The sequence below is a fragment of the Camelus ferus genome, chromosome 19 (genome assembly GCF_009834535.1).
Source record: "Camelus ferus isolate YT-003-E chromosome 19, BCGSAC_Cfer_1.0, whole genome shotgun sequence".
NCBI classification, from domain to species: domain Eukaryota; kingdom Metazoa; phylum Chordata; class Mammalia; order Artiodactyla; family Camelidae; genus Camelus; species Camelus ferus.
Window position 1 is genome coordinate 32,369,916 of NC_045714.1, and position 6,000 is coordinate 32,375,915.

The window sequence follows — 6,000 nt, forward strand, 5'->3', positions numbered from 1 at the left end:
CTTGGAGTCACACTCTTTTTCTTTTATGAAATGTCTTGTGTTTGCTGCTGAATAGTTTAATCAGCTTGTTTCTTTCCTGTAGAGTTTTCAGGGTCCAGCAGCCTTCTTTCATTTTCTCCTCTCTCTCTACCATTTGAGCCAAGGTGCCAGTGTTTCTGCTGGCATAGGTTCTCAATAACCTTGTGGATCTCCTGCATGTATCTCAGGAATTCACTCCATTAGACAAGAGGCTCCCCTACAGAAATGTCTATTCCTGACTTTTGCTGAGACAGTTGAGGGATCCATGAGTCGCACAACTTCAAAGAGCCCTGTGTATGATCACTCTGAACTTTGATCTTTCCAAAGCACTAATAAAAGTTTGTCCAGCCACACACTTAAATTTCTCTCTAAAGTGTGCTTTCCTGACTTTGAATCTCCTAATTTTTAGCTTCTTTTTGCAATCTGGGTAAGTGGAGAACTTCCCAAATCCTCAAGTTCTGGGTCCTTTTTGTGTAACAGTTCTTCCCTCAACCTCTTTCTTTCACATTTTGCTGTTAAGAAGCAAAAATAAACCAGGCTACATATTTAACACCTTGTTTGAAAATCTCAGCTAAATATCTACATTCATCATTTATCAGTTTCGCTTTCCACATAACTGCAGAACACAATGTGGTAAGCTTTTAGCTAATCCCCTTTCCACGAGTTTCCAATAACATATTTTTCTTTTCCATCTGAGCCCTCACCAACAGTACTTTTAATATCCATGTTTCTGTCAACATTCTGTTCATGGAGACACTGCTCTGGGAAAGATCCCTGGTATTCTTATTTGCTGCAAGTGACATATCCTTCCCTCCCCCACAAAAAAAAGCAACATTCTGTTCATTATGATTACATGTCCTCTGAGGCAACTGAGGTTTCCGCTAGCTTGCCTCTCACTTCCTTCTGAGTTATCACTGACATCCTTATTTCTACGAACAATCTATTCAACAATCTAGGGTTTTTTTCGATCATGCTGCAAAAAATTCTTCCAACCTCCAGCCACTGCCCAATTTCAAAGCCACTTGCAGATTTTTAGGTATTTGGTTCAGCAGCACCTTGCTTCAGGCACCAAAATTTGTACTAGCCTCCTATCGCTGCTAATTAACAAATTACTGCAAACTCGGTGGCTTAAAAGAAAGCAAAGTTATTATCTAACCATTTTGGAGGTCAGATGTCCAAAATGGGCCCCATTGGATTAAAATCAAGGTGTTAGCAGGGCTGCGTTCATTTCTGGAGGTTCTAGAGAGAATCTATTTTCTTGCATTTTCCAGCTTCTAGATGCTGCCCACATTCCTTGACTCAAGGCCCCCTTCCATCTTCAAAGTCGACAATGGCCAGTCTCATCTTTCTTACGATGCTGTCTCTCTGGTTGTCTCTTCTGACTTCCTCCTCAGCATTTAAGAACCCTCATGATTACACTGGACCCACCTGGATAACTCAAGATGCTCTTCTTGTTTTAAGGTCAGCTGATTAGTAAAAATTAATAAATTCAAAAAGAATTAGATCTTTCTGAAATCTTAACTTCCCCCACCATAAAATATTTTTTAAAATGCATAGGTTTAGGGATTAGGACTTGGCATATTAAACTTATGATTAATTACTCCTTCTCATACATACATATGTATTTTCAAACTCTGTCTACTGGAAAGGCTATGATGGTCTTAGAACTTGTCCACAAACGTCTGCAAATTCCTTGACAGGTCCTTTCATCAAGATACAGAGTGTAAGTCCTTCCCTTTGAACCTGGGTAGATGTGACTGTCTCTATAAAAAAGACTACAATGGAAGTAATGCTTCACTACTTCCAAGGCTAAGGTAGGAAATACCATATAGTTTCTGCCCATTTCTCTTAAAAACACTTGCTCTGGGAGCATTCAGTTACCATATAAGAAGTCCAGGTGTGCTGAGGCTGCCAGGTGTACGGAGCACAGAGAGGGTGGGGAAGAGAGACATGGCCAAGGAATTTCGGCCATTCCTACCACTAGAAGTTATCCCAGCTCAGACATTGGACATGTAAGTGATTAAATTGTGGAGAAGCCCCCAGACATAGGAACTCACTGCAACCACATAAAAGAGCTCCCCAGCCCCTCTAAGTGGAAACTACCAGAGTCCAGGTCAACGGCCAGAACCATTATAAATGATAAAAAAAAATTTTAAATTATTGTTATTTTAAGCTGCATCCTTGGGGTAGTTTGTTACACAGCAATAGGTAATCCGAAAAAGCAGTTGACACCTATATTGTGATCTCTAAAATTAAAGCAAACCAGGACTCCTTGGAGAAGCAGCTGAGCCCAGGTCTAAAGCAGGAAATATACAGCATGGTCCTGGAATATATTGTTGTGATTGAAACCTCTCCAGTAATAAGCTGGCATAGGCGCCAAGTTAAAGGGTCTTCACAGCTTTAAGAGAGGATCTTCACATTGTCCAAGAGAGAGCAATGACTGCAGTGAATTCAAACACACCAAAATCAAAAAAATCCATGAGATTTAAGGATTTTTTTTTGAAAGACTAATAGAATTGGATAGGATATTAACTCTTTACTCTGAAAGCTGATAAAGGAAAAGAATCAAGCTTCGCATAAAGAAAAACAAATAGACGAATGGAATAGAATTGAGACCCCAGAAAGAAACCCTCACATATATGATCAAATGATCTGCTACAAGATGCTGAGACCACTCAGTGGGTCTCTTCAACAAATGGTGTTGGGGAAAAAATCGAATAGCCACATGCAAAAGAATAAAGTTGTACCCCTAACACTATATACAAAAAATAACTCAACATGGATTAAAGACTTAAATGTGAGACTCAAAACTATAAAACTCCTGGAAGAAAATATCGGGGGGAAGAAGCTTAGACATTGGATTTGGCAATGATTTCTTGGATATGACACCAAAAGGACAGACCACAAAGGCAAAAGTAGTCAAACAGGACTCTGTCAATCTTAAAAACTTTTGTGCATCGAAAGACACAACCAACAGAGTAAAAAGACAACTAACTCACTGAATGGAAGAAAATATTTGCAAATCATAATATGTTAAAGGGTTAGTATCCAGAATATCTATATAAAGAACTTCTACAACTCAACAACAAAGAAGCAAATTATCTGATTAAAATATGGTCAAAGGACCTGCATAGGTATTTCTCCAAAGAAGATATACAAATGACCAACAAGCATATGAAAAGATAATCAACACCACTAATCATTAGAGAAATGCAAACCAAAACCACAATGAAATATCACCTTATGCCCATTAGGATGGCTACTATTTAAAAAGCTAGAAAATAACAAGGATTGGTGAGGATGTGGAGAAATTGGAACACGTGCATTTTTGGTGGGATTGTAAAATGGTGCAATTACTATGGAAAACAGTATAGAGGTTTCTCCAAAAATTAAAAATAGAACTACCATCTGATCCAGCAATCCCACTTCCAGGCATATATCTCAAAGAATTGAAATCAGGCTCTTGAAGAGATACTTGCACACACGAGTTCATAGTAGCACTATTCCCAATAGCTAAGAGTTGGAAGCAACCCAAATATCCATCAGATGAGTGGACACAATGCAGTTTATAAACACAATGAAATACTATGCACCCTCAAAAAAGAAGGAAATCCTGTCACATGCTACCACATGGATGAAACTTGAAGACATTATGTTAAGTGAAATAAAACAGTAACTAAAAGACAAATACTGTATGGTTCCACTTATATAAAGTATCTAAAATAGTCAAATCACTTATATAAAGTATCTAAAATAGTCAAATTCATAGAAACTGAAAGTAGAATGGTGGTTACCAGGTCCTGAGGGGAGGGAGAAAGGGATCATTGTTGTTTAATAGGTATAGAGTTTCAGATTTGCAAGCTTAAAAAGTTCTGGATCTCTGTTTCACAGCAATGTGAATACCCTTAATACTACTGAACTATATATACTTAAAATGGTCAAGGTGATAAATTTCATTTTTTTTTTAGAATTTTATTTCTTATTTTTTTAATCAGTCTCTTTTTTTTTTTTTTTTTTTTTGGTGGAGGGAGGTAATTAGGTTTTTATTTAATTTATTTACTTTAACAGAAGTACTGGGGATTGTACCCATGACCTCATGCATGCTAAGCATACGCTCTACCACTGAGCTGTACCTGCCTCTCGTGTTTTTTAATCACACTAACAAATAAAAAAAGGAACCAAATTTCTAGCCTTCTTTTCTTGCATAACTATATTCCAGAATAACCAAAAATTGATGAGGGCAGCTAATAAATGGAATCACAGCTAACAAATGCAGAAGAAATGACAGATGCAGAAAACCACAATTTCACACCCTCTGAAGAAATAATGAATCTAGGAAAGAAATGGCCACACAAAATCTTTTTAGATGCCCAGATGAACATGTTAAACAAGACCATGAGGAGAGGGCATCAGTGAAAATGGCAGAGTAAGGATCTCTGAAAATTTTCTCTTCCAAAACAGCAAAACTCATCAGAATCAGCTTTTTTTTAGAACTCAAGAAGTTAATCGGAGTTTATTATTAACAGAATACGTATTCAAAGAAAAATAATTGAGTCTCATTAAGAACAGTAAACTTTGTTGCATTTTAACTTGCCCTCATCCCATCCCCCACTCTACAGTTCCACACAGCAGTCTGGAAAAATAACCACCCACCTTTTCAGTGAAAAGTAGCAACCTGGCAGCCACCAGGAGCAGAGCAGAGGTGGAGCTCTTTCAAAACCACAGTCCTGAGGAGTTGCCATTATTTGACCTGTTTGATGATTCCTTGCAAGATCTGCAGACGTGCAAGGCTGTCTGTATTTGACGTGACTGTTTTCCCAATATGAAAACCAATTAAAGGCAAGTGCTTAACTTCATGCTGCCTAAGATGGTGGATAACAGTTGGAGCAAACACTAGACTAAGCAAAAAGTTTAAAAGGAAAAGCTGAACAATGAGATATCCGTAGGGACTTCGAAAATTCTGATGTATTCCTGGGAATCTAGAAAACCACTTGCATGTGTAGGGCTGTGCACACGCTCAGTAAAGGCTTGAGAAGCCCTGAACGCCATCTGTGGCTGACTTTGAGGAGCCACACAAGCAAGTGAAGGCAAAAGAAGGGGTGTCAATTGCCTGGCTGAGGGCTGAGAGTGTGCCCCAACATGAACACAGAGCCCCTTGGCAAAGCCTGGGAGACTTATCTAAGGAAATCTGTTCATTTATCAGCTGACAACTAAACTAACCAAGGAGAGACGTCAGTGGCTACACGTGACAAACAATACAGACTTATAAGAATTAATTCAGAAAAGTCATCAAACAACAACATGTACAACAAATAGCAAGAGTAACAAACACTGATGGGGAGGAAGGGTAAGAATCTGATGTCCAGACACGCCATGTTGCATTTTAAAATGTACAGGTTTTAGCAAAAATTTAAAGAAACATGCAAAGAAACCAGAAAGTATGACCCACATACAGAGAAAAGGGCAATCAATAGAAAACTGTCCCTGAGAAAGTCAGATGATGAACTACCTGGACAAAGACCTTAAATCAGCTACTTTCAATGGAATGGAATAATATTCAGCCAGAAAGAGGAATGAAGTACCAAAATGTACTAGAACATGGATGAATCTTGAAAATATTAAGTGAAAAAAGCCAGTCACAAAAGACCATGTACTGTGTGATTCCATTTATATGAAATGTCCAGAATAGGCAAATCTATGGAGATAAAAAGTAGATTGATGATTGCCTAGAACCAAGGAGAGTAAGTGTGAGGGGATGGGAGTGGCTGCTTGTGTGCAGAGACTTGTTTGGGCAGAGAGGGGAGGGTCAGGAATGAAAATGTTCTGAGAGTGGCTTTGGTGATGGTGAGATAACACATTTCTCACACAGCAGGGAAAGACTGCAGGCTGTAATTTCGCCCAGGATCCCTATTACCAAAGCTATGCCACTTCCTCCCTAGAATACACTTCAAAGTACTCCCCCAAAGACTACTAGGTGCAGTT